The sequence below is a fragment of the Embiotoca jacksoni genome, unplaced genomic scaffold (assembly GCF_022577435.1).
Source record: "Embiotoca jacksoni isolate LCO1_2020_lvr unplaced genomic scaffold, fEmbJac1.0.p SCAF_20, whole genome shotgun sequence".
NCBI lineage: Eukaryota > Metazoa > Chordata > Actinopteri > Embiotocidae > Embiotoca > Embiotoca jacksoni.
The window spans coordinates 337,613-352,500 of NW_027185341.1; the positions used below are offsets into that span (position 1 = coordinate 337,613).

At 42.6% G+C, this 14,888-nt stretch overlaps 1 protein-coding gene across 2 annotated transcripts in view; it reads left to right on the plus strand.

Moving 5' to 3' along the window:
- Window positions 1–3,166: 3,166 nt before the first annotated feature.
- LOC138201879 (zinc finger MIZ domain-containing protein 1-like) overlaps window positions 3,167–14,888 on the plus strand; it is a 109,913-nt gene continuing 98,191 nt past the window's right edge. For both annotated transcript variants that reach the window (XM_069155403.1, XM_069155405.1), the window contains exon 1: window positions 3,167–3,306. The gene's annotated coding sequence lies outside the window, so the exon portion shown is untranslated. The remainder of the gene's footprint in view (window positions 3,307–14,888) is intronic.

The following is a 14,888-nucleotide window of genomic DNA, read 5'->3' on the forward strand; positions in this document are numbered from 1 at the left end:
AATTACGAACAGTGAACCAACAGGCATTCAAATGCGTTGTGCAACACGGGGAGATCGCTACAGGTTTATCACTATGAGCAACCTCCTCTATATTGCTCATATTTATTTTTGTCCTCGTTGATATAAAAATGTTAATTCATGCAGCTTTAAATCAGAAAAAAGTTATTCATAATCTCTGCCGTCTGCATTGCCTCCTTGAGGGTTAATGTTTATGGTCTTAATCCACCACAGTTGACGGGAGAAGGAAACCAGAGTCAACATGAGTAGACTACAGACGCTCCATTCAGAAAAGGCCAGCAATCAAACCTGTGTGCGCCTGGCTGTGGTGTGACAGTGTTAACCGCCGGACCAGCACACCCCTGCCAGCGAAGCATGTCGAGTAAATCTGATGTCACACTGAGTCTGCACTCGAGCCCGATGACGCTGCACTGTTATACATCACTTTTCATGTAATTTTCGAAACGTTTCACTGACACACTGTGTTTTGACCGGGTCTCCTTGACCCAGTTGTGACAAGGAAAAGTCCCCTCTATAATTGGGTCAGTGTGTCTTGTCTTGCTCCGGCGTTCGTTGCAGGCATCACAGCATCGAGAGAGAGAGAGCGAGAGAGAGAAAGAGGTGTCACAACAGTGTGATCACAGGTCTGACAGGTCGATCGCTTCCAAAACAACCCGGGGGGACCTGCGGGGAAGAGTTTATATCTTGATAGTCAATCAATAACCAACAACAAAAAATGTAAAGGATTGAGAATTGTCAATAATGAAGTCATACTTTTCTGTTTAAGCATTCATCACATTCCTCAATTCGGGTACAGCGTGGCTGTTATTTGAACTGTTACGGCTTGAAAATCCTTGTCGTGCTTTCAGCTGAGTGTGACAAGCATCATCGGCCAGAGACAAACTGGTGAATGAGAGCTATTTCCAGCTCTTTAATGGGCGACAATTTAGGAATTCAACCAGTGAGGGCACCAAACGGCTGCTTAACACCACTCAAAGATAACGGTGTAGTATGTGATATAGATCTAAACTATTCAAGCTTCTGACATGCTCTTATTTGGAGTATATGAATATGATGTTTAGAGCTGATCAACACAAAATTAGTCACTAGATATTTTGATAATAAATAGCTTTGAGTGGTTTTTTTGATGAAGAAATGCAAAAGATCCCCCGATTACAGTGTCTTAAGAGTTAATATGTTATTCCTCCATGATAATGAACTGAACGTCTTTGGCTTGTGGACTGCTGGAAGGAACAAAACGAGAACTTTCAGGCTGCACCTTCAGCTTTGGAAAACACTTGTTGGCATTTTTCACCATTTCCTCACATTTTAAAGAACAAACAGCTAATCGATAAAAATAGAAAAATTGAGGGACAGATTGATTGATCGTGAAACTAATTCACAGTTACAGCTTTAATAATGTTAAGATTTTGTCAGATTCTCCACTCGAATCATATTTTGGATATAAAAAGTACAGTTTCTATAATTAGAAGCCAACTAGTGTGGGAGTTTTTTTTTTGAGGTTTTGATTGACCTATTGTGCACTTCAGCTGCTTAAAGATAGTTAAACTGGCTTTAATTCAAACAGATTGTTGGTGATTTAGATTTTAGTTTGTTTTGTGTCTGTTTGCTAAAGAGTCCTGTGTCTGCCACTATCTTTATAGCTTTTGATTTATGTTGTTTATGGTGCACCTTGCCACAGTCACCTATTGAATAAAGCTTTATTTCAAATAATAGCTCACTGAAATTGATGGAGCTTTGGTATCCTGGAGTCAGACATTTTTTTCCTGCAACTGCTGTGAATCAACTACCTCAAATTTTCCAATCTCTGCTCAGAGGGGAACATTCGCATTAGCTAATTCATGGAAGGCTTACAAGCCATGGGACAGCCTGAAATCAATGGTTCCTGTCACCTTTTAGCAGGACAAATGGTGCCTATTGTTGCAGCCCATCCCTCCCTCTAACTTAGACAGCTGGGGCAGATACACAGACCAGAAAGCCGGGGTTCAGAGGGCTCCACACACACACACACACACACACACACACACACACACACACACACACACACACCAACAGGGTGTATCTGCTGTATGATGACTTCTAATATAAGAGTGTAACCTTCTGTAGACTCCAATTTGACCCTGATCGTATCTCAGCTTTAAAGAGAGACAGTCACTGCTCTGCAGGTTGCTGTGGCTCTAACTTTTGACATGGCTACTACAAACAGGCCACAGTGGGCAGCAGCAGGTCAATGTGTGTGTGTGTGTGTGTGTGTGTGTGTGTGTGTGTGTGTGTGTGTGTGTTTGTGTTTGTGTTTGCATGCGTGCGTGCGTGTGGTGGACGGGAGTCTGGATGCTGCTTGGCACAGTCATGGCTCCTTGACGTCAGCGCTCAGCCCAGCCTGCTGCTGCTGCTGATGCCGCTGCTGCTCTCAAACATGTCTTTGTTATTCAGAGCTTTCCATCAGAGAGCGGCGACCTGCAAAACACGGAGGGTGGCTTCAGCTCCGGGAAGGATCGCGGCACGACGACGACGCGCGCCTGTGCGTAATTGCGCTCGTGGGAGGGCGTGCGCGTGTCTGTTGCTGTTTATTAGACTATTAGTTATTATTGGTGTTTACATTAAGTTTCTAATAATACATAGGATGCGGATAGTAAATGGACGGGTTATATTATATATATTGTAACAATTACTACTTTGTTCATGTCTGTATTTACACTATTATTATCATTATTATTAGTTGTAGTAATACAATCGATTGTTATATTATAATATTGGCACCTTAGTTAAATCACATGGGATAAATATTCCTCTTTAAATGGTCATAAATAACTACCGTGTGTTAATTTAATCAATGAGACACTGGGAATGTTCACTATCATTTTTTTAATGTGCGAATCGACTATTTTATAAATCCATATTCCCTTTTCCAGTTCCCCAAACCAGGCTGATGTGTGTGCACAATGCGGTAGAACCGGCTGGCACCTCAAATGTGTGCGGGTCGCTCCAGCAGATCCAGATACCAGATGGCTGCTGAGCTGAGCGACAGTCCGGCTCCGCTCCCGGCTCTGTCCTGATGGCCTCTGCGCGTAAAGTCCGCGACACATTTTGTCAGCAGCCACCGAGCATGGGTCCCTTTGGTAATAGAATAGCCAATGTAATTTGACACTTCAACTTACTGCGCTCTCTCCGAGTCTATTCAGTTACTCACCCACTGACGCTGAGCTCATTCTCAGTGGCCGTGAGCGGGGAAGATATTTAAAAACAAGAGCCGAAAATTACCGAGGACTTTCTCCGCTTAATAACCCGGTGAGTAGCTGCAAACTTAACGTTTGCTTTGCTCCCAGTGTCGCGCTGCGAGCCTCTCGTCTCGGGGAAGGTTTTGTTTCCACTTTGGCTCAGATTGTTTCTCAACAATAGAGTGACCACTTGAACTGGCACTGAGGAGCACGTCGCAGCCTGTAATAATAAACCGCAGCTTTTTTTTTTTTATTTACTATCACGCTGCTCCTGCCGTCGGGACCGGACCGGCGGGCTGTTAAGCAGGTTGTGCATTTCGTTGGTAACAGATGCCGCGTTGATCTCTAACGCGCTGGGGCTTGGAGGCTACATTGTAGCAGCGTGTGTGCGGGGTTTTTTTTTTTTTTTTTTTTTTTTTTTTAAATTTTTTTTTTTTTTGCTCGCAGAATGAATCGTGTGTGTTTAGAGGTTTAGAGGTGAGGTCTTGCTTTTTTTTTGTAAATTTTTTTTTTTTTTTACCTTTTAGCCTCTAATGTGCACAAAGCACATGGTTTGTCTAATGTGGCGTTAATGGTGCTGTAGAGCTGAGGTGATACATGCAGACTGCAGAATAACTGTGGACATGGCAAGACAACGGTCACTGCAGTGCGCGGATTATTCCCTGGATGTCACGTTAAATGTTTAATTCTGAACTTTGATAACAGCAGCGCATGTAAATTGAGGAATATAAAGGCATTTATGTCCCCAGCCAGCTGTTCTCTTGCTGCTGTAGGTCATTACTGCTTCATAGGGTTTAACAAGTTGACTCCCCAAATTCCTGCTGTCTGAATATGGAACCAGTTGGGATTGAGGGGGCCTCTCATATAGAACTGGGCTCCTTTTCACTTGCTGTACATCTGTCCAGGAAGCTAAAAGCATGGCCAAGTGGAAAAAAAAAAAAAAAAGTAAGCTAGACTCTGCTGCCTGTTCTACTTCCTAACCATTGTCAATGGGAGAGGGAGAGGGAGGGAGGGAGAGTGTTTCTGTCATGTGCATATGCTCTTTACTTCTGTTTCTAAAATTCCCAGTTTGGGAGCATCAAGCAAGCAAACAAACATACGTGCAGATGTTTCTCCTCTGATTTTATGGAGATGTCCAGGAGGGCTCTTCCTGTTTTTGTTATGTTGTTGAAAAGTTCATTCTCCTCCTGTCTGCTTTTAGCTGCTGCTGCATCCAAATTTGACTGTTTGGGACTAAGCTGCTGCGGAGATCACAAAAAAAACTTCTGCGGGGATACCGGCGATCGAGCAGCCTCAGTTGCTTGTTTACATTTCTGTCATGTAATCCAGGGGTCTCGTTGGGGTTGTATAGCTTCTGAACTGACAGGTTACTCGGATCTTTTAAAACTTTTCAGTCTAGATGGAAGATGAGACAAGATTTCAGAGGACCTGGACCTGCTGCTTTGATTACTTTTTTGCCCAAACCTCTGCAGGGGCTGCCTCTGAATCTGTATGCATCAAATTCACTTGATGGCACGTGTGATTAATCGCTGATTGAGCGCTGCTTGTGTGGGGAAACTTTAAACTTCCAGTGGTTTCAGAGATAAGGGTGGTGTCAGACAGAGGATTTTTTTGTTTTTTTGTTGTTGTCCCATCCCCTCCTTCCTAGTCACCCCACCTCTGTGGGGCCCCAGGTTGGGCTCCTGAATAACCATGGGGCAGACCCCACCAGGCTGACCTTCTTCTATTCAAGTTGAGGATGTTAAAACACCAGCCGTCAAACAAAAGACACATTGAAACGGAGATCTGCAACCCAGCACGTGTGTCTGGGCGCTGAAGTAGACCATTTATTAACTCTCAGTTTCCTTCTGACCAATGGAAAGCGTCAGCACATGGCAACACAGAATAAAACTGTAAAAGGAAAAAAAAAAGCTTCTGACACAGATTATTGAAGAAAATCTGAAAATAAATAGAGGAAACATAACATTAAACTTAAAAAAAGAAAGAAATCAAATCTCTTCTATCTTTTTGACAGTAAAACAAATCTTTTCTTTTTGTCTGGACTTGCAGTAAAGCTGAGCTCTGTGTGCGGCACTGTGGATTGACAACGGCAACACGTTGTCAGTGCAGAGTGGAGGTTTTTTCGCTCTCACCTTTCCACCCACCTGACCGGGTGAGAGTAAAGGCGGAAGCTGGAAATGGCTGTGCCACATGGGAAATTATTCAACTCTCAGATCAGAGAGGACACACAAGAGGCCTCATTACTTCCAGCAGCAGCAGCACTGCTGGCCGGCCAGCGAGGAGACCGAGAGCCGCCGTGTCTCCGCCATCCGCTCTCACCTACACTGAAACGTTTGTCTTTCTCATGCCGCTTTTGTCTGAAAATCTTCCAGAGACACAACGGAGCGGACAACACCTTGTTGAAGCCAAAAAGTTTAGATACTGCTTTTCTTTTTTTTTTTTAAAGATGACTTTGATCAGCAAAATTAAACCCTCTCCCGAAGGTTTGCGGCGAAAGCCTCCTTTTACCAACAATGTGTACTTAAGTAGCTGGTAAACAGGGCTGTTAGATGCTGTATAATGTCATAATCTTATTGATTCGGCTTGGGAATTCCACTTGTGGTGAGCAGCCCCTGTGTATCGAGAGCTCTCTTAAACACTAACAGGAAAGAGGCAAAGCGGGTAGAAGCGACCGACTGCTCTTCCTCCGCGGTCAGAGCCTGTGGGAGGTTTGTGTAGGTTTTTGCTCAAGGTCCCTTTTTTTTTTTTTTTTTGTGTTGTTGTCTTTGCTCGACAGTATAAACTCTTTGGGATGAATCACTCTGCTGGTATGGCTATTTTCAAAGGGTAAGGAGAGTGCAGGGTAAGCGCGAAGAAAGTGTGTCACCGGGCAACGGGAGCAGTTTAATCATGAGGTTTACCTTGATGTCAAACAGCACTTAGTTTTTTAATAATCCCATTATTATGTTACTTGTGAGTGATTACTACATTTGTAAAGGGCTTTTACGATTAGATTGGTGCTGGTAACCAGCGCAGGAAAGTAGCTGAGTGCACGACTCAGACACTTTGAGTAGAATTTGCGCTACTTTCTACCACAACTTTTGAGAGGAAAGTGCAGTTTTTATACCTCCACTACTTTTTAAATTTTTTTTTTTTTTTTTAACATTTATAGTAACTTTGAAGATAAACAATGTAACACACTTTTGTAAATAAAATGTGAGATTCTTAGTCTTTTTGGCTTGTTACTCTTTAAAAAAAAAAAAAAAAATCCTGCATACTGTTGATCACTCAATCATGTTTTTGTAAATCACTTTACTTAAAGTAAAGTAATTGCAAGTGATTGCCAATATACAGAATTGTTTGGCTTTTGGCTCTTTCACAGTCAGCTCATAAGACTTTTTGGAGTGCAAGAACTTTGTACTACCAGTGTACTTGCAACCACTTGTTACGCGTTGCCTTTACATTTCAGCAAAGTTATTTTCACCTCAAACGTCAGACTGTTTTGTTGAAGTGTCCCGTGTTTTACAAGAAAATTACAGATTATGAAAGTCAGCCAAAACAAATAAGTATAACTGTCGAAAAACATTTTTCTTCTCCCTTTGTCCTGTTATTTCCCTTCTGACCAGTCACATTTATCCTGCGACTCCTCAAAGTGGTCCTGGCCCACAGGTTGGAAAACCCTGATCTTAATTTAAAATAAAGATAAACAGCATTAAATGTTGTAGCTGGTCAAAGTGGAACTAAGTCCATCAGCAATTATTTTTCTTTTCATACCTCAGCGCATGTTGCTGCTACTTTTACCTGTATTGTAGTATATTTTTTTTAAACTCCGTACTGCTTCTTTTATTTCAGTAATGGGTCTCAGTATTTCTTCCAGCTCCCGGAATATCAAAATAAGCCTTTGCTCTCCGTCATGACACCGTATTCTTCTCCCATATGTTATTCTGCATTCCTCGTGTGTGTGTTTGCGCTGATTTGCGACACTCCACCTTTGTGACATGGAGCTGCAGTGACATGTGTACCAAGCAGATATCCAGCGAGGGGTTTATATGGAGAGAATGGTCAGACTGTACCTGTCAGTTTGACTGTTGACTGTTAATATGAAGCTTCTATTTTCAAAACACAGCTCAGGGAAGGGGAATCTGTGCGCGTGTGCGTGCGTGTGTGTGTGTGTGTGTGTGTGTGTGTGTGTGTGTGTGTGTGTGTGTGTGTTTGCATGCTGTTGTGCGGGAGGGAGATATAGAGCAGTGCGAGGGGATGGGAGAGGTGCTGGGAGTGACGCCAGACCACACATCATTTAATCATGTTAGAGTGTGCAACCACTTTGTGCATATTTTCGGTTGCATTGGTGATAGGAGTTGTTATTGTACACACTGTACTCTGCTTGACAGGAGGGGGAGACCGGGATGACAGTTAAATGCAGAAGAAGAAACATAACTCTTATTCTGTATGTGTAAGATTTATGAAATTATATGTTAATTTTTAGTTTTACGGCTGATTTATGCAGCTGCTGCTGCAACTTGTGAAATTGCTTGAGAAATCTGAAGCGTGAGACCACTTAAATGTTGAGCCTGTGGAAGGATGACCATTGTGCATATTAGCATTGGATTTCAACATGTTCTTTTGGCTTAATCCCACTGTTGACTCGCCTGCTAAGTACCGAGTGTGTTATTTTTGCTCTTTTTAGGGAGCCCCTCTCTGCATAATCTCACTTAATCTAATCTATCCTCCTTTAGAATAGAGTGGGAATGATGTGACTTTATAGAAACAGCTTTAGTGTAGATCCATACCAAACAGGTCGGTGTGCAGGTTTGCTTCCCCAACCCCTCTGGCAAAGCTCTTGTGAAAATGCAAGTGACCTCTTCGCCCCTTGTTAGTCTGAACAATAGGCCTGCCTCCTCTTACAGCTGCAGCCTTGCTGGAGGGGAAGTTTGCCGGAACAGAAAACACACAGCTCCTGATTAATAGGTTTAAATACTATACTTCTGGCGTGATCCCAAGCAGGCATGAGATCATTTGAAATATGAATTATGTTCAGGATTCATTAGACGATAGTTATTTGTCCTTGCAGATGTGGATTGCATGGAAGGTAAATGTGAAGTAGAAATGCTTTTTTGTTTATCGCCAGCTGCAGAAAGGATTAGGGGATTGATTATATGATTTGCTGATCGACATAAACTTAATCAACAATAATATATTGTTGTTTGTGGGGATTAAAAGTTATTTGTAAAGTGTAAAATATTTTCTGGTTCCAGCTTCAAAAATATGTAAAGTTTTGGCTTTTGCCCGTTTTATTTCAGTGTAAATTAAATATTTTTGGGGTTTTAGATAGATGATTGGACAAATCGAGCTCTTGTTAGACGTCACCTTGGGTTCCGGTCTGGTGATGGTCTTTTTTAAAAAAATTTTTTTTTACTATTTTCATGCATTTTAACGATTCATTGATCATGAAAAAAAAGTTATCATTTGCAGCCCTGGAATCAACTATTCTGCATCATTTGTTAAACTGAAGCTCCTGCTAATATCTGCAATACGAAGCTAAATTAAAATGCAATTAAAATCTATGAATACATTGTCTACATGTTTGTTGTCAGTAGGGTGTTGGAATTTCAATCGGCAAATTAGGGCGCAACATGATAGTTTTTAAAACTGCAACAAAAAAAAGATCCAATCTGTGAGTCTGAACCCAAGATGGATATAATTGGAGCTTTTCTAGGCCCCCAGCAGTCGCAGGCTCATGCATGTTGAATGTGACATGCTGTGAAAAACATACGCAGATGATGACATAGCTCATCACCGCAGTGTTAAGTGTAAATGAAAGGCTCTGAATCATGAATAACATCCGACTTATCCAAAGTCTCGGCTTCTATAAATTAAACAAGGTCCAACCCAGGAACCCTGAAGGGTTGTCAAATCCTGGAGCCTGTGATAGTCTCGCGGAGCAGACATATTCCCACTCTTAAATTTCAGGACAGACTGAGGAACTAGCAGCTGCTCTCAAAATTTGAAAATGTCTCAAGAGGTGTAATCTCACTATCAAAAAAAAAAAAAAAAAAGGGCATTGGAAAGACTCCTGGGGGGCTCTGCTGAAGCATCACAGTTTCTAGTGTGTGCTCTGGAGGATTTCTTTTTAGGAGAGAGAGAGAGAGAGAGAGAGAGAGAGATCTACACCTCTGATGAGTAATGAAGGTGATTCTGAGCAAGTGGTGAAATTACATTCAACAGAGCCCGCAGGGGTCCATATCTCATTGTTCTCTGACAGGGAAAATTAACTGGGATTTACTAATACACAGGGAACGTCCTTCCCCCATTCTCTCTCTCTCGCTCTCAAAGAAAAGGTCTGAGTGTAATCTCTTTCCCAAGAACCCCCATCCTCCCCCATCCTCCCCCATCCCCCCCCCTCCACACGTGCACACACACACACACACACACACACACACACACACACACACACACACACACACACACACACACACACACACACACACAGACCTCCCTCCCCCAAACACAAATGTCAAACGTTTTCAAGTTTGCTATCGAGATGTAAAACACAAGTAGATAAAATCCCCAACATGTTGCACCGTTTCTCATTCATCTGTTGCCATATGACGACACACAACAGGCCTTCTAATGAAATATTGTTTTGCGTTTCACTTGTTCTCCTTTGCATCGTCTCTGTGGCGAATCCTGAGATGACCCAAAGTGAAGAGTGCTTTGTAGCTTTTTCATTCTCATGGAGTTCCCCTCCCCCCCTTTTTAAGTATTTGTGACAGTTTCAACACCAAAAACTCACATGTGCATCATCAGGACTCCTCGCGTGTGGTTTGATTATGTTTGATTGACGTTGGCAAAAGAAAACAACCCAGCAACTGTCATCACTTTCTGATTCGGGATCCTACATTGTTAAAGTTTGATTGGTGGTGAAAAAAAAAAAAAAGTCCTGTTCCGCTTACTTAAAAGCAGAGAGACAAGCACACACAAAGAAACGGAGAAGCTGTCAAGTTGTTTTCTACAACACATCTTAAGATCGCTGGTGTGCTCATTGTGGTTTTTGTATTGGTAACCTCAGCATGTATGAAAATCCAGCTCTTTCCTTCAGACACTGGATATAAGCCCAGATCTGCTATATCAGTGCAAAAAGCTCATCTTGTAGACGATTTGAGTGTCAACAGGCAGAGCTTGACTTCTGACAAATATATCAATACCAGATTTAATCAGAATTATTGATCGGCCTCACAGGATCACAAAACGAGGCTGTTTTCTCTGGAAAACTATAAACACAACAAGTAATACATTTCCACCCAAAGCCATCAGCCTGCTCCTCGATCAGCTGTCAGGATTCCCAAACTGCAATGAAACACATGTCAAAGACGGAGCCCAGCAAACGTCAGCAACATGCCTTTCTCAGTCTTGAGCGCAGAATAGCAGCGTGAACTGTGCATCTTGCAGTCTTGATAAAAAAAAAACAAAGCTCTGACTAGATCGCTGCAGTTAATAGGCATTTGTACACTCTGAACTCACAGACGGGTTTCCTTCTTGGCATAATGAACATTTTACTCTCATTACTTTTGTCATTTGTGCAGTTTTAGCCGTAGTCTGCACACGCATCTCGCTGATGATGTCACCAAGTAACCCGTTCGTTTAGGCATTTATCAACCTTTTTTTTTTTTTTTTTTTTTTTCTCTCAATCAATTGCTAAAATAGAAATGGACAGAAGTAGGATGCCAGAGCCCAAAAGTAATGTCTTCAAATCGCCGGTTTTGTGCAACCGGGAGTCAAAAACCCCAGAGGTGAAGCCGAAGTTGACTAAGTTCTTCTTCTGTCCGCTGAAGTTCACGTCCGTGTTGTCAGCGGAGCTTTAACTGCTTTGTTAATTTACCGTGATTTTTCTTCCTCCTGTGGCATGTTTTTCACCCCGCTTGAACAAAACCGTCTTCACCAATGATGAAGTGCAGACAGCAGCGACACCACACCCACAGCCCGTGTGTCAGCTTACACTGTACCCTCATGCTAACACGGTGTCTGTGTGCGGTCGGTTACCCAGGTGCAAGGCATGCATCACAGACCAGAGCTGATACACTGACGTGACAGCTGTGGGCAGTGAAAGAAGACCACAAGAAGTCTCGGCTCTGGATAGGCTGGAATACGTTAACCCTTAACATCCAAGTGATGCATTTTGGGTCGGGAATGGCACCTGTTCTGTTCTGCATCTGACTTTGCATTGATAGTCGTATTCCTGCTGTCAGTCCTGCGGTAAATGTTCACAAATGTGCTTCAACATGGGAGAAAAATGACTTTGATCGTAACTTTAAAGAGCCTTTTTGTGCATCTCTTATGTGTATGTTTTTGGTTGATCAGCATCAAAGCACTGTAACGTCGGTATTTCTTTTATGCGTGATTAAATTGAGTTCAGCTCCCAATCCTCAAATTTCAATCTCCTCTGTCCATTTCTGCGCAGACATTTGCGGTGCGTTGAATATAAACGGGAAGAAATCCCGGTCGATTGACAAATACTTCCAACTTTTTTTTTTAAATAAAAAGTTTCCTTGGAGATGTTAAAATGCCAGAAAAGGGAATTTCTGAGTCGCTTAACTAATTCTTAAGATGATTAGACAAGAAACGTTGCGACATACAGGCTACATCAAATAAAGGGAGTGAAATCTGGGCGCCAGATTGAAAACTAGCCACACTGGTGGACGTGTCTCCGAACGGGATTTCAGGACATGAGATGTGCGTTTGTGTATCCACACCAACACGTTGGTGACCAAAAACATGGCTTGTAGCCACGTGCGCTGCTGTCCCAGCGGTGACTTTAAATAACTCCTCCGTAAACACGCCCCGTCCGTTTCCTTGTGCTCCCTCGTCCAGTGGCCGTCCGTCCGTCCGTCCGTCCGTTCTGTCCCATCCCCAGCGGGAAAATGAGCAGTCGCCGCCACAAAGACGAGATTGTTTCACGCTAATAGTAATCACAGATATCATAACAGCAACTACTGCTGATGGTGAATGTTAATTAATTGGGCAGCGTTGTCGGGATGTAAACACGCGGCGAGACACGTATGCAGACACACTTCACACTCCTATTTATAGGTGCTGATTGCATAAGCTCTTTGCGAACAACGGGGTGTTCTCACTTTGTCCGTATCAAACTGAGAAAAGCTGTAACTGACCAGATTATTTTTACACACAGTCACACGCGCGCGCGCACACACGCTCACGCACACGCACACGCACACACACACACACACACACACACACATACATTGCATCCCTACTCCTTGGCAAACGGTGTGTGGCCCGACGGGTCCCACGGCTTACAAAAATGTTGACAGTGGACGCTATTTTTGACCATCTGCTCTAAAAGGAGGGCATGTTTGAGTCACAGACGCTGCGGTGCGAGGCTGCGCCCGTGATGTGCCTGGCATGTGGAGGGAGGGAGGGAGGGAGGGCAGAGATGGGGGGGGGGGGGGTGGCTCACCCGAGGGCCCATCATCCTTCGTGTCACCATGGATGTACACAGTGTGCGGCTGGTTTCACTAATGTGTGTTACATTAGCATGAAGGGTGATGGAAGGGGGTTCGGAGGGGGCCGATCCTTCACTTCTTGGATGAAGAACAAGAGAGAAGATATCCTTGTGCTTGACTCATGTTGTAAACACCGTCAGTGAGATGAAATAGTCTGAGGTCAGAAATGTCTTTCAGAAAAGTGTCTGTGCCTCATTCCAGCTCTCTGTCTTCTCTCTCTTTCGTGTGTGTGTGTGTGTGTGTGTGTGTGTGTGTGTGTGTGTGTGTGTGTGTGTGTTATTTATGAGGTAGGAATGCGAAACCTAATCTCTGCTGGCAATGAGAGTGGGGGTGGGAGGGGGGCCCACAGTGGGTTTCTTTTGGAGAATTAGCCTTACGTGTTGCCACTTCTCGCAGCGTTTACGACTCTTTTCTTTGGATAGAGAAGTCTGGCTGCTAAGCTAAACTACTTTGAATTTTTTTTTGCATCCCTATGATTTAGTGCTTCCAATATTTCTTCAACTCCTCAACAGCATGTGTGTGGGTAATTTCCTCCAAGTCACTTTGCTGTCCTTAACATCCGAAAGACCCGTTTTATCAGTTCTTAAGATTATTACAACAAGTACTCTCTCGAATCCAGAAGCCTTTATTCCAATTGTTTTCAACATACAAACACTCATAGCATCATTTTTAAAAACAAGTTCATTTCAAATGTAAGACTAATATTCGAATTACTGTATGGACAAATATATAAAACTTTACAATAAGAAACAGCAGGACTGAAACTAAATATTAATTTCTCGATCAGTTAATCTGTCAATTATTTCCTTTATTAAGCGATTCATGATTTCATTTACAAAATGTCAGGGATTGTAAAAAAAATATCCATCCCAGGTGTCCCAGAATCTAATATGGCATCTTAGTCTAGTGTCAGTCCAACAAAACAAAAATAAGTGATATTTAATTTTTGTCAACAGGATATAAGAAAACCAGGAAATAGTTTTCCCTTTTGAGAAGTTGGAAACGGCAAAACATTTTTCGCTAAAAAATAAAAGTGACTGACAAAATAGTTTTTAATTAATGGTCTTATGATAATAGTTCAGCACTTGTCAAAGGAATCCATTCTTAAAATGTACTCCTAGTAGCTGCAGCTTTAAGAATCACTACACTTTGACGCCCCGTGGTTTTACTACACCTTCGACGTCTGACGTCAGATGCCACATCATGGTTTTGGTGCCTCAGTTATCGACAAGGACCATCTCAAATCAGGAAACGTACCTGCCATTAAGATCTCTCACTGATAAATCTTCAGTACTTTGTGGCTTTGTTGTTGTTGTTGTTGTTGTTGTTGTTGTTTTTGGCATCGGCGGATGTCAAGGAGCAAATTGAAAAAGCAAATTACTGGAGGCCGCGTACTCTGATTCGTCTTTGTGTTTTTCTGGAGCAGGGAGGTGGAGAAGATCATGTGAGCTGTAATTATATTTATGTTGAGTTCCATTCAATCTGTCACAGTAAATTTTGCCTGCCTTGTCATATTCTAAATCATTGCAGTGGATTAAATGCTGGTTATGAACTCAAAAGGCCACAGAAGGATCCTTTATTTCTTCTTTCTTTGTCTTTGTGATAACTGTATTTGTTTGTTTTGTGACAAGCTAGTTGCGCGTGATATTAGCTGTACAGTGTTTTCTGGATGTTTTCAATAAATTTTAATTGAGAGGAGAATGGATAATGTCACTGGCATTCGCTCTGAAGAAAAAAAAAAAAAAAACCTTTTCAAAAGAACGGGCAGCCTTCCAAAAGTGGAAGAATGCCGCTGAAAGACTTCGCGTTTCACGAGCCATCCTTCACTTTTTGTTTTCTTATTTGTCTGGGATCAAAGACGGCGACAAGCAGTGATGGAAAGTTTGACTCCGTTTCTGGGAAGTGGCTTCTTTCGAACTAGTGTAAGAGAAAGGGGAAAAAAAAAAAATCCTTTTGATTCATCTCAATCAGCTGCTCGGTGCTGGAGCAGGAGGCACTGGTGACTGATGAAAGAGCAATCAGCTCTGGACGCTCCTCATACACTCGGTGTCCAAACTCCGATCGTGATGGACCGTACACTTGCTTGTGGCAGCATTTAGCTGACACAATATTATTCATAAATATTCCAATGATTGGCTCAGTCCCGCATTCA